This window comes from Thalassophryne amazonica, chromosome 8 (genome assembly GCF_902500255.1).
Source record: "Thalassophryne amazonica chromosome 8, fThaAma1.1, whole genome shotgun sequence".
In the NCBI taxonomy this organism is placed as follows: Eukaryota; Metazoa; Chordata; class Actinopteri; order Batrachoidiformes; family Batrachoididae; genus Thalassophryne; species Thalassophryne amazonica.
Window position 1 is genome coordinate 42,607,610 of NC_047110.1, and position 14,644 is coordinate 42,622,253.

Consider the following 14,644-nt stretch of genomic DNA (forward strand, 5'->3'; position numbering starts at 1 on the left):
GGGGCGCCACCAGGGATTTTTGTCCCTGTGAAAAGAAATCTTATTGGGTACCCTTGTAGCCGGCCTAGCGGAAAATTTTGATACTGTTTTACATAATACTATGTATTTTAATTATATTTTTTGACTATCATTCTCATATTTGTGAAAAGAAAAACATGATTTGACAGTTACTTGGTAGGGGAAGCACTGAAAATACAACAAAATTCATTTAGATACAATTATTTTCTGCAAGACTGATACTGCAGACTGACAAAAATACATATATGACGCTGGATGCTGCTATTTAATCTTCTATTAAATCTTTACATTTTCTGATTTTCAGAAAATGTAAACATTTCTCTGAGAGCAATTTCTCTGAGAACACATTTTAATTTGTCTGTCTATTAGCAAGACTATCTCAAAACTACTGTACGGATTTTGCAAAATATTCCCCACAGATAGATATTACACCAAGAAAGACCATTACATTTTGGAGGTGATCTGGATTCTGTATCAATATTTCACTTTAAATTGGCTTTGTAGGATTACATCAAAACTACTTCACGGACTCTCACCAAATTTTCACCACACATAGATATTAGTGCATGGAAGACTCCACTAAATTTTGGAGGTGATCTGGATTCTGAATCAAGAATTTATATAGACTAGGTGATTTGGATCCGGATTGGCGGACATCAGAAATCTCTGATTGCTCTTGTTCTACATTGGTTAATGAAAAATAAAAACATTTTCACATGCATGGCTACCTTCTGATATCTGCGTTGCAGTTTTTTTTTTTTTACTTCATGTTTGTTTAGTTTTGTCCACAAAGAGCATCCTCACATATGTGCCCTCCACCTCCAGATGTGTCAGGACTGTGTGAAGAGCTACAGAGATGGCATCATCTATAGATCTATTTGCTCTCTATGGAAATTGGTGTGAGTCCATTCATAACTTCATTTTTGCTTATTGTAATGACTTTTTCTCTTTTGAAAGTTAATCATTATGAATTAAAGATGAACACAGGCTTTGTTGAAACAGAATTTCATTAAAAGCGAAAGGTTTAGCTGATTAAAAGTGGGGCTATTTACTTCAAAGGTGTTATTCATTATAAAATAAGGGTAAAAGCATATTGGGATGAAGCACATTTTGTTAAGATTTATCCACCCATCCATCCATTTTCTTCCGCTTCATCTGAGGTCGGGTCGCTGGGGCAGCAGCTCAAGCAAAGTTACCCAGACATCCCGATCCACACACACCTTCCCCAGCTCCTCTGGGGGAACCCCGAGGCATTCCGAAGCCAGCAGCGAGACGTAGTCCCTCCAACGTGTCCTGGGTCTTCCCTGGGGCCTCCTCCCGATGGGACGTGCCCGGAACACCTCTCCAGCGAGGCGTCCAGGGGACATCTGGAAAAGATGCCAGAGCCACCTCAACTGGCTCCTTTTGACGTGGAGGAGCAGCGGCTCGATCCGAGCTCCCCCCAAGTGACCGAACTCCTCACCCTATCTCTAAGGGAGCACCCAGCCACCCTGCGGAGGAAACTCATCTCGGCCGCTTGTACTCGTGATCTTGTTCTTTCGGTCATGAGCCAAATCTCAAGACCATAGGTGAGGGTCAGAACGTAGATCGATTGGTAAATTGAGAGCTTTGCCCCCCTACTCAGCTCTCTCTTCACCACGACGGTCCGATACAGCGACCACATCACTGCAGGCGCTGGACCGATGTGTCTGTCGATCTCACGCTCCATCCGTCCCTCACTCGTGAACAAGACCCCAAGATACTTAAACTCCTCCACTTGAGGCAAGGACACTCCACCGACCTGAAGAGGGCAAGGCACCTTTTACCAGTCGAGAACCATGGCCTTGGATTTGGAGGTGCTGATTTTCATCCCGGACGCTTCACACTTGGCTGCAAGCCGCCCCAGTGCACGCTGAAGGTCCTGATTTGACGAAGCCAACAGAACCACATCGTCCGCAAACAGCAGAGATGAGATTCTGTGGTTCCCAAACCAGACCCCCTCTACACCCTGGCTGCGCCTATAAATTCTATCCATAAAAGTACAAAACCACCGCGACCAGGACAAAAACCACACTGCTCCTCCTAAATCCGAGGTTCGCATATGCTCATGTTGTGTTATGTTATGTTCTTGTGTTAATTTGACAATTTACATTTACATTACATTTTATTCTCTCTCTGCTTGATACTCTATATTTAATTCGTATGTGGGCAATTCTATGGTAACGGAATTACAGCAGCAGCAAAAATCCGGACATATGCATCTAACCACGACAGATTAGCTCAGATTGTAATTCCGTTACCATAGAATTGCTCATATATAATGCTTTTCTCTGATGTATAATGTTTATATATATATATATGAATGATATTGATACTCTATATATGATATTTTCTCTGATATATTGATACTCCATATATATATATATATATATATATATATATATATATATATATATATATATACAGGGCTGTGAAATAAACATTGTGAAATCCAAGGAAAATTTGCAGGGGGGGGGGGGGGGGGATAGTATTATTATATTATGAGGAAGTCTGGAATGGCAGAGAAGTATGTTAGGGTAGTGCAGGACGTGTACAAGAATAGTGTTACAGCGGTGAGATGTGCAGTCGGAATGACTGACTCATTCAAGGTGGAGGTGGGATTACACCAAGGATCAGCTCTGAGTCCTTTCTTGTTTGCAGTGGTGATGGACAGGTTGACAGATGAGATCAGACAGGAGTCCCTATGGACTATGATGTTTGCAGATGACATTGTGATCTGTAGTGAGAGTAGAGAGCAAGTTGAGTCTAGTCTGGAGAAGTGGAGATATGCTCTGGAGAGAAGGGGAATGAAAGTCAGTAGAAGCAAGACTGAGTACGTGTGTGAATGAGAGGGAGCCCAGTGGAATAGTGCAGTTACAAGGAGTAGAAGTGGTGAAAGCAGATGAGTTTAAATATTTGGGGTCAACTGTTCAAAGTAATCGAGAGTGTGGTAGAGAGGTGAAGAAGAGAGTGCAGGCAGGGTGGAGTGGGTGGAGAAAGGTGGCAGGAGTGATTTGTGACCGAAGATCAGCAAGAGTGAAGGGGAAAGTTTACAAAACAGTAGTGAGACCAGCTATGTTGTATGGTTTAGAGACGGTGGCACTAACAAAAAGACAGGAGGCAGAGCTGGAGGTGGCAGAGCTGAAGATGTTGAGATTCTCTTTGGGAGTGACAAGAATGGACAAGATTAGGAATGAACATATCAGAGGGACAGCTCAGGTGGGACGGTTTGGAGACAAAGTCAGAGAGGCGAGATTGAGATGGTTTGGACATGTGCAGAGGAGGGACCCAGGGTATATAGGGAGAAGGATGCTGAGGATGGATCCACTAGGCAGGAGGAGAAGAGGGAGACCAAAGAGGAGGTTCATGGATGTGCTGAGAGAGGACATGCAGGTGGTTGGTGTGACAGAGGAAGATACAGAGGACAGGGTGAGATGGAAACGATTGATCTGCTGTGGCGACCCCTAATGGGAACAGCCGAAAGACAAAGAAGAAGAAGACATTATGTTGTATTATATTATACGAGGTCTATTAGAAAAGTATGCGACCTTATTATTTTTTTCAAAAACCATATGGATTTGAATCACGTGTGATTACATCAGACATGCTTGAACCCTCGTGGGCATGCGAGAGTTTTTTCACGCCTGTCGGTTACGTCATTCGCCTGTGGGCAGTCTTTGAGTGAGGAGTGGCCCACCCTCTCATCGATTTTTTCATTGTTTAGGAATGGCTCAGAGACTGCTGCTTTGTTTGATCAAAATTTTTTCAAAACTGTAAGGCACAACTGAGTGGACACCATTCGATAAATTCAGCTGTTTTTTGTTAGAAATTTTAATGGTTGATGAGAGATTTTGGTCCGGTAGTGTCACTTTAAGGACGGCCCACGGCGCCTGACGGCGATCTGCGCTTCGAGGCGGCAGCGTCTCGCCGTTTCAAGTTGAAAACGTCCACATTTCAGGCTCTGTTGACCCAGTAAGTCGAAAGAGAACAGAGAACTTTCAGAAGAAGTCAGCATGACGAGTTTATTCGGACATTCCATTGTTAACGGACATTTTGTAATGAAAGAACGTGCGGGCAGAGTCGCATGTCGGGCCGACCCGACCGCGGGGAGTCGCGACAGGAAAAACACCTCCGTTGGAAACCTTAATGGGCAAGTTGGAACATGCCCAAGCTGTTAAACAATTTCTCAGTTACTCACTTGTTGAAAGCCATCAAAAGCCGCCTGAATTTTACAAATGGTTTTCAACACGGAGGTGTTTTTCCTGTCGCGGCGCACACAGATTTGCAGAGTCGTCACTGAAACGACTCGGCGAATTTGCGCGCACGTCTTTCATTAAAAAATGTCCTTTAACAGTGGAATGTCCGCATAAAGTCCTCATGCCGGCCTGTTCTGAATCTTCTCTGTTCTCTCACGACGTCCTGGGTGAATTAAGCCTTAAATTAGGATATTTTCAGGTCAAAACAGGCCGACGACAGCGCCTGGAAGCGCTGCGCAATGTCACGCTCCGTGGGAAGTCCGTACAGCGACAGAAACACCCCATAATCTCTCATCAGCCGTTAAACTTTTCACCAGAAACCACCTAAATTTCTCAAATAGTGTCCACTCGGATATTCCTCACAGGTCCAGAAAAAAATTTGATAAAGCAACGCACGCCGTCTCGAGCAGCGTGTGAAACAAAGGAATTCAGCCGAGAGGGCTGGACCACATCTCACTCAAGGCCTGCCCACAGGGAAATGACGTCACCGAGGCGTGAAAAAACTCACGCATGCGCACGAGGGTTCAAGCATGATTGGTGTAATCGCACGTCATTCAAATCCATATAGTTAAAAAAAAATAAAAGTGTCGGTGTTTTATCTAATAGACCTCGTATTATTATTGCGATAGTATCTCGCAATTCTGACTTATTATCTCACAATTCTGAGCTACTATCTCGCAATTCTGACTTATTATCTCACAATTCTGACTTATTATCTCGCAATTCTGAGTTACTATCTCGCAATTCTGACTTATTATCTCACAATTCTGAGTTACTATCTCGCAATTCTGACTTATTATCTCACAATTCTGACTTATTATCTCACAATTCTGACTTATTATCTCGCAATTCTGACTTACTATCTTGCAATTCTGAGATACTTTACGTTACGAAATGCATTGCCCCCTACATGGTCATTCCATTCGATCATTGAAAGCTATTTTTGGTGTGGTTTCACAAACAGTGAGATTCGGATGCTATTACATGAGGAGGATGACATTGAAATAAGCCTCCAAACTTTACAAAGAACTTTGGCAAGGAACCATCTCTGGCGCAGGCGAAATAAAACGGATGTTGTCGAGGTGGCGGAGTTCATCCATCAGCAGCTACAGATGTCGGGTCAACAACACGGCTACAGATGGATGCACCAGAAGTGCTGGATGGCTGGCATAACCACGGACAGAGAAACTGTCCGTCTGTTGTTAAGACTCATGGACGGTGGTTGCGTAGATTTACTAGCAAGGCATCGCTTGAGACGTGTTGTGCCAGATTCAGCAACCCTGCCGTGAAATGCACCCCCTTTGCGGGAACGCGCATTTGAAACTTGTCGCCTATAAACTCACATTTAACAGCACAGATACACAGTTTGCGCAACAAAAACGTACACAAATCAATATGATCCTTATTCTATCTCACGTTGTCTCCAGATATGTGGGAGTGAACAGAATTATGTTCATATTTACGAGCACTAATTGGCTGGTTTTGTTCAGTAGGAACGAAGCGGCTGATATTATCATGTTTATTTTATGTTTCATCACACGGTGTTTGTTTTAGTGTTTATTTGTTTAAATGATTTTAATTTTATTCATTGACGTTATAAATGAATATGCAGCTTGAATCACTGTGGAACGTTTGAGGACCCTGTTGAAATTAGCGTCCATTCCTATTGTATGTATATGTTAACCATTCCTGCTTCAGTCTCCTAACTCTTTTAGTTGGGGGACACAGGGGAGATCCGTCCTCCAGGGCCGAAGGCAGCTCTTCCTCCGGGGCTAACTCCCTCGAACGTTCCACGCTGCTATAGTGTGGTGCGGCACAAACAAAGCCAGCAGTACTGTGCTGAAGAGTTGCTGCTTTAATTATGAACTATACTGTTTACAGCATGAGCCCTGCTACCTGCCCGACCGCCGTCACTAAACTTCTACATTAACATACACTGCTACACGCATCATGTCACTCTCAGCCGAGTCTCGCTCTCTTGGCGGCGTGCACCACCGTCACGCGCACGCTCTCTCTCTCTCTCACTCGTGTTCACACACACACACTCACTGAGCTAAATACAACATATTAGACACATCCCACAACACTACCCCCACCATGGACTGGCAATTAGCAATGATTCCATTCCATATTATAAAGAAAAGTTACCACACAATCTCTATTAATGTAGGCCTAAATATGTGAAGAGATAGCTGTGTCCAACCAGTACATTCTAATGTAAATATTAAAGTAGGTAGGTTTAACTGTAAGCACAAGTGTCTAAGCAGTGATAAATTTTAGCTCATTTCACAGTGAACAAGTGAGTAGAAATATATGTAGAAAAATGCAATGACCTTGCTAGGAAAAGAGTACATTACATATTAAGCTGCACTTCTACGACGGTCGGGAATAACTGACTGGTCTTATAACCACAATACATGCAAATGTTACTGCAAGAATAGAAAACATTGTCTCTTCAGCTTTTTTTTTTTAAACAATGAAAAAGTGCTTTGTAGCGGAAATGCAAAACATTGCGAACAAGACTAGAGTCTCAACAGAACTATAACGTCTCTAGTGCAGTGACTTACTCAGTGACCCAGTCCCCATACCGATTTGGTCTCCTGTGCTGACGTTCAGGATGTGACACGGGCTGACTCTGGTGGTCTGGCTCCTCCACCGCACCCCCACCATGGTCAAATATCACATGGGAAGGAGTGGATGGAAGCAACCAGATGACATTGGAGTCGTTGGCAGGTGGAGTAGATGGCTGAGAGCTGCTGGGGCCATCACTGGAGGCAGTAGAGTAGAGGTGGTGCAGGCCGAGGTCCTGGAATGCTGGGTCTTCGTCCAAGGCTGGTGGCTGGATCTCAGAAGGTGTCCAGTTCTGGGCTTCGTCCAGTACCCAAGTGTTGTCCAGGGGCTCGCAGCTGCGGTAGTGTTTCAGTTGGTCATGGTGGACGACTTTGACTTTGGCTCTTGGGCTCTTTTGGATCCTGTAGACCAGATCGTCCAGCTGTCCCATGACAAAGAAAGGTCCTTCATAGGAGGGGAGAAACTTTTTGACTTTGTTTCTGACATGACGAGTTCCTTTGATCAGATACTACACAGCATCTCCGATTTTATACTGTGCGTGGCAAGCATTTTTGTCATATTGTCTTTTAGCACGTGTGACTGACTCACCCAGGGCTTCACGAGTGATGCTGGGAGCCAGTTCCAGCCGCTCACGCATTTGTTGTACAAACTCTGGGGCTGAAAGTGCACAATCAGAGTCCGGGGGCAAACCAGCAACCAGGTCCACAGGCTCATTTATTTCACGTCCGAACATCATGTAGTTAGGGGTGAAGCCAGTAGAACTGTGCTTGGTCGCGCTGTAGGCCATAACTGCATATGGGATCATCAAGTCCCAATCCCAGTGACAACGTTCCGCAGTGGAGGCCAGAATCTTTTGTAGAGTGGCATTGAAACGTTCAACTTGGCCGTTGGACTGTGGTCTGAAAGGTGTCGTGTGGGTTTTCTCAATGCCAAACAGACAGCACATTTCCTGAAAAATCTCGGATTCAAAATTGCGTCCTTGGTCGCTGTGTAGCGAGTGAGGCATTCCGAAACGACACACCCATTCAGTTGCAATGACCTGTGCCACTGTCACAGCTTTTTCATCAGGGATGGCAAAAGCTTCAGTCCATTTAGTGAAGTATTCCTGTATGACAAGCACATAACAGTTTTTGCGTTCTGTCTCGTTAAGTGGGCCCATAATGTCCAGTGTAATGCGCTCCATGGGGGTTCCAACCCTGACAGTTCCCATGGGCGCTTGAGGGGTTTTGTGGGGTCGGGCTCTGCACACACAGTTTGTACAAGTCCGGCACCAGAGGGCGACATCTTCCCTCATGTGGTACCAGTAGTATTGGGTTTGAAGTCTGGCCACAGTCCGTTCAATACCAAAATGTCCACCTACTGGCCCCTCATGTGCATAACATCGGGTTGCATTTTGCGTGGCAGGACAATTTGTGGATACAACTGTGTGTTGTCCAAACAATAAAAACGACGAACCAGGACTCCATCTCGGATGTACAGTCTTTTCCATTGACTCCAGTACGTTTTGGTGGCTGGGCTACATGGGGCGACGGTAATCCAAGGGGGGCGCTCACTGCTGGCCTCTAACCAGGATCTGACAGGGGAAATGTCTGGATCAGATGCTTGGGCCTGGCGCAACTCATCCATGGTCCAGCCGGGAAACAGTGTAGTCTCGTTTGTATCAGTCACATAGATTGTCTCTGTTTGTTTTAAAGTGTCAGTGGCAGTAATGTTTTCGCTTACCCCCACCGGACTCAAGGCTGCGGTTGTAGGGCATGCCACTACCCTGACCGGACTCAATGACAGGGAGCTGGTGTTGCAGTCCAAATCACACTGAATCGCTTGGTGACTTTTAGCATTTTGTTGTGAGGAGGGCTCCTGCAGGCTACAAGGGCAGGATTGGCGGCAGGGCCTGCGAGAAAGGCTGTCAGCATTAGTGTGTAAACGACCTGGGCGGTGAAGGATGTCAAACTCGTACTCTGCCAGCTTCTCAAGCCACCGGGCTAACTGACCTCCTGGCTCTTTCATTTTGGTTAGCCAACGGAGACTGCTGTGGTCAGTACGCACCTTGAAGGACCGCCCAAGCAGATACTGACGGAAATGTGACGTGAAATCTACAATGGCAAGCAGCTCTCATCTTGTAGTGTGATAGTTCTGTTCAGTCTTAGAGAGTTTGCAGCTGCCGTAAGTCAACACACATTCAGTACCATCTTGCATTTGTGATAGGACGGCGCCGATGCCTGCGTCACTAGCGTCAGTGTCAAGGATCATCTCACCATGGTCCAGCGGGTAGACTAAGACAGGGGCGGTGGTAAGGCGGTGTTTGAGTGTGTCAAAGGCTTCTTGGTGTTCCGCGTGCCACTGAAAGTGTGCATTTTTCTTTCTCACGTTGTGTAACGGTTCAGCAATTGAGGTAAAGTCTTTCACAAACCTGCGGTAGTAGGAGGCAATGCCCACAAAACATCTGACCTCCTAGACAGACGTGGGAGTAGGCCAAGTATGGACTTTGTGGACCTTATTGGGGTCGGTGGCTACACCACGCTCGGACACAATGTGATAGGCAACTTGGCGGTGAAATAGGCAGCATTTGGTTGGCTTTAGTTTGAGTTTTGCTTGTTTAAGTCTCTGGAACACTTGGTGCAACCTCTGCAGCATCTGGGGCACGCCTTTGGCTAGCACGATGATGTCGTCCAGATAGACGAGGCAGGTCTCCCACTGCATGCCAGCTAGGACGCGGTCCATGAGGCGCTGAAACGTCGCCGGCGCATTGCATAAGCCAAATGGCATGACATTCCATTCAAATAGTCCATTTCGCGTACAGAAGGCAGCAGCACGCCGGGCTCTGGGTGTTAGTTCGACTTGCCAGTAGCCTGAGGCAAGATCCAGGGTGCTGAACCATTTGGCAGTGACAAGTGTGTCCAGGGTGTCTTGGATGCGGGGCAGCGGGTATGCGATGGTGCGGGCGTTGAGGGCCCTGTAATCAACGCACAGGCGGTACGTACCATCCTTTTTACGAACCATAACGATCGATGAGGCCCAACTGCTGTGGCTGCGGGAGGCGAGGCCGCTTTGGAGGCTCTCACGGATCTGCTGGTCTGCATCCTGCTGCTTGCCCCCAGCCATCCGACGAGGTTGTTGCTTCACTGGAGCCCCAGGCCGGGTGATGATATCGTGCTGCACAAGGCTGGTCCGGCCTAAGTCACCAGGTCCCCTGGAAAAGACACTTTCATATGCACATAACAGGTTAGACAGTTCAAGTTTTTCACAGTCATTAAGGTCAACGGAGCTCTGAGCATAAAGTTCTTGGAGGTGCTCCGGCACTGCCATGGGGACATGGGGTGGTGGCACAATTTCAGCCGGTTGGAGGAGGCCTGCAATAGCACCTTCTTTAATAGTCACAGCCTTGTTGCCAGGGTTAAAGAAGCGTAGTGGAACAACACTAGTGGGCTTAGTGTCAACTAGGGCTCTGGCAATGAGTACTTTATGCTTCTCAACAAAACCTTTTGTGGGGCTAAGCATCATGTCTCCCTTAGCAGCTTTGTTACAATGCACAGTGCCCTTGACGAGGTACTCTTGTCCGGGCTCAACCACAACAGTTCTGGCTACTCTCACAGTGTGCGACTTTGGGATGGTCTCAGGGTGAAAGTAGGGCACTTCCTCTCCAAATAGAACTATGCGGTGCTTACCGAAATCCAGACGGGCCTCTGCTTGGGTGAGGTAGGGGTGACCAAGCAGCACTTCGTGACCCGCAATGTCTGCCACTAGAAAGTCCACTTCGACTTGACGGTTGTTGACGCTGACAGGTACTTTGGCTTCGCCAAGTACTGGTACGTCTCCGGGTCCCACACCGACCAAGGTCTCAACGGTGGATGACTGAAGCGGAGGCCTCATCTCTGGATGAATGGCATTGTAATGATGAAAGGGCAACACGCTCCTCCGCGCCCCACTGTCCAAGACTGTGCACACCTCCAGCTCGTACATGTGCAGGTGGATGCTCATTTCACAATTCTGTTCTTTAAGGTGGAGTACAGCAGCCTGGGAGTTTTCTCGGTTGGTGCTTGGAGCAAAAGTCTTTACGTTTCTCGGAGAGGAGGGGCACTGGCTCTGCTTGTGACCCCAACCCTTACAGTTGTGACAGCGGATCTCGCCCTTTTTATAGTTCTTGTGCAGCTTTGGAGTTTTAGCAGGGATGCTTGGGACAAAGCGGTTAGTTGAGGGGCTGGCTGCAGGTGTAACAGCAGGTACCGTCTCATTTTTCTCCATTTCCCTGACAACAGCAGCACGAGGTCTGCATTCAAGGGTGTTGCGGGCCCCTGGATGCATTATGCTGGTGACATAGGATGCGGCCCTTTTTGTGGTTTCATGACGGTGTGCTATTTCATATGCTCTGGCTAGTGTAGCTGGACGCTTTTCTAACAGTCTTTGGACTAGCTCAGCATCGCCCAAGCCATTTGTGAAAACCTCAACAGCTATAGCATCTTGTTCAGACTCTGACCAATCTCCATAAGCTACAGCAACTTTTCCATAAATGTCATCTCTGAAAACATGAAGAGCCTCGCCAGATTTGCGTACTCTTTGCCTCAGCTCCACTGCCACGGCCGCTGCATGATCTGAAGAGGGGCCGTATGCATTCTCAAGTTCCTCCAGCAGGCGGCGGTAGTCCCATTTGGATGAACGAGGGTTTCTGTGGACAATAGCGCCTGCAGCTCCAGTAAGACAGAACTTTAGCTGGATGGCCTTTGTCTTTGCTGACCAGTGGTTTGCCTCAGCGCGGCTCTCAAATCTGTGAAGAAACTCTCTCCATGGTGTATTCATCGTACTGGCCAGGGCGTACCATGGGGACTCTCTCTTTGGGGTCGTAGTGCTCATCGCTGTCCGATAATGGAGGCAAACAGGGTGCGGGCCGGCTCTTAGATAGAGCTGAGTGACGGGGGTGGCTTACTGAAGAATGTCCATAGTTAACAGTCTTTGCTGGATAGATGCCTGGATAGGACACAGGCAGTGCTTTTGTTTCTGGTTTGGATGTAGCTGGTGTACTACTTTTCAAAAACTATATGGATTTCATTCATATGTTTTTACGTCAGACATGCTTGAACCCTCGTGCGCATGCGTGAGTTTTTCCACGCCTGTCGGTGACGTCATTCGCCTGTGAGCACTCCTTGTGGGAGGAGTCGTCCAGCCCCTCGTCGGAATTCCTTTGTCTGAGAAGTTGCTGAGAGACTGGCGCGTTGTTTGATCAAAATTTTTTCTAAACCTGTGAGACACATCGAAGTGGACACGGTTCGAAAAATTAAGCTGGTTTTCAATGAAAATTTTAACGGCTGATGAGAGATTTTGAGGTGAGACTGTCGCTTTAAGGACTTTTCACGGTGCGAGACGTCGCGCAGCGCTCTCAGGCGGCGTCATCAGCCTGTTCAAGCTGAAAACCTCCACATTTCAGGCTCTATTGATCCAGGACGTCGTGAGAGAACAGAGAAGTTTCAGAAGAAGTCGGTTTCAGCATTTTATCCGGATATTCCACTGTTAAAGGAGTTTTTTTTAATGAAAGACGTGCGGACGGGTCCGCGCGTCGGGACGCAGCCGCCGCGACGCTCCGCCACAGGAAAAACACCTCTGTTGAAAGCCTTAAGGACAAGTTGGAACATGTCCTGCCTGTTAAACAATTTCTCATATACTCACTCCACTGAAAGCCATCAAAAGCCGCCTGGATTTTACAAATGGTTATCAACACGGAGGTGTTTTTCCTGTGCCGTCGCACCGCGTCGGCTGCGTCCCGACGCGCGAATCCGTCCGCACGTCTTTCATTAAAAAAATCTCCTTTAACAGTGGAATATCCGGATAAAATGCTGAAACTGACTTCTTCTGAAACTTCTCTGTTCTCTCACGACGTCCTGGATCAATAGAGCCTGAAATGTGGAGGTTTTCAGCTTGAACAGGCTGACGACGGTGCCTGAGAGCGCTGCGCGACGTCTCGCACCGTGAAAAGTCCTTAAAGCGACAGAATCACCTCAAAATCTCTCATCAGCCGTTAAAATTTTCACTGAAAACCAGCTTAATTTTTCGAACCGTGTCCACTTCGATGTGTCTCACAGGTTTAGAAAAAATTTTGATCAAACAACGCGCCAGTCTCTCAGCAACTTCTCAGACAAAGGAATTCCGACGAGGGGCCGGACGACTCCTCCCACAAGGAGTGCTCACAGGCGAATGACGTCACCGACAGGCGTGGAAAAACTCACGCATGCGCACAAGGGTTCAAGCATGTCTGACGTAAAAACATATGAATGAAATCCATATAGTTTTTGAAAAAAATAAAAAGGACCGTTACTTTATTGACAGCCCTCGTATATATATGTGTGTGTGTGTGTGTGTGTGTGTGTGTGTGTGTGTGTGTGTGTGTGTGTGTGTGTGTGTGTGTGTGTGTGTGTTTTTTTTTCCGGTGATTGTGAAATATCTGTCCACAGTCTAGGCTATATCAGAATATTCTGACTGTTAATTCCACTACGAATGCTAAAATACAACGAACCATTTGTCCTGTATCATAGCTACATGCATGACGTTTTCAAAAAAAAAAAAACAACGCGTGAAATCAGTTTGTCAGAGTTATGATGGATTAAATGCGCTGCGCCTGCCAAACAGCAGAGTACAGCGGGTGGGATGACCGGTCCAAGATGGCGGCCCCACGGCTCGGCAAGCAGCTGTCGATGCGGTGTCTCCTCTTTATGTCTATGGCTCAGATTACCGCAAATGTGAAATTTGATCCGGCCCAGCATGCACCGCGCGGGATGAAATACCACTCAACAGTGGCTCATTCATCAAAGCAAAGAAAAAAAAACAAGAATAATAAAAACCTCGGAGCGTATTGTTCAGACAGCGATTTGTTTTGGAATGTCATCGATGTAATCAAAAATATTTACATCAATACAGATCCAAGGCAGAAAGCTTGTTTGAATAAATGTTGGAAAAAGTGAACAAACGTGTCTTAAATTAATAAAATATTCTCAATGCTGTAGGACCCTTTTGTTTTCAACTCTTTTTCGACTATAAGCTGAACGTGTTCAGATTTATTGTTTTGAGCGCGGCGGCTGAAACCCTGACAGAGGAGTGTACGGAGAGGAGTCACCTTCCTCTCGTCTCCTTAGTGACGTCAGCTTTGCGCAGTGGCAGTATCGTAGCCTATGAGGTTTAACTGAGGCGCGATTATTGCTAGTTGAAAACTTTACCCAATACCCCGCCTTGATGACTTGAAATATAGTCAACAACGGCAATTTTTTACAGTCTCTCAGGAGACTGAGAATTTGTGAAAAAAAATTAAAATAAAACTCTCTTAAAAGTTGTCGTTTATGTTAACAAAAAAACTGGTTGAGTTTCTGTTCGTCATGGCCTGGTTCTGAGTCTTATCTTTTAATACTCGCATCCTTCTTAAACCACTATATTTATGCTGTGGCTCTTTTTGTCAAAGAGCAACAACTAAAGGCTACAAACTAGCATTTTTGACAACATAATGTGACAGAAAATCAAACAAAGTAAGAAAATAATCTCACAATATAAGCACATTGAAGAAAACAATTACTGATGCAGATTTGTAAAATGTCCATATAATTTTGTTCCATTAAAATAACCAAAGAAAAAATGTCAATTTTTGAATACCTAGTTTCATTTTTCATCAAATTTTAAAACAGTGCATGAATGTTGTTTGATGTATTCACTAAAAACAGGTATTTGAACTGTAAATGAAGTTTCTAATGGACTCACACTAATTTGCATACAAAGCAAACAGATCTACAGATGATGCCATCTATGTA

The 14,644-nt window shown here is 46.0% G+C and overlaps 1 non-coding gene across 1 annotated transcript; it reads left to right on the plus strand.

Annotated features, from left to right (window-relative positions):
* Window positions 1-13,988: 13,988 nt before the first annotated feature.
* On the plus strand, window positions 13,989-14,129 carry LOC117516425. Its single transcript, XR_004562403.1, has one exon. It is a non-coding gene; the product is annotated as a U4 spliceosomal RNA (small nuclear RNA).
* Window positions 14,130-14,644: the final 515 nt, after the last annotated feature.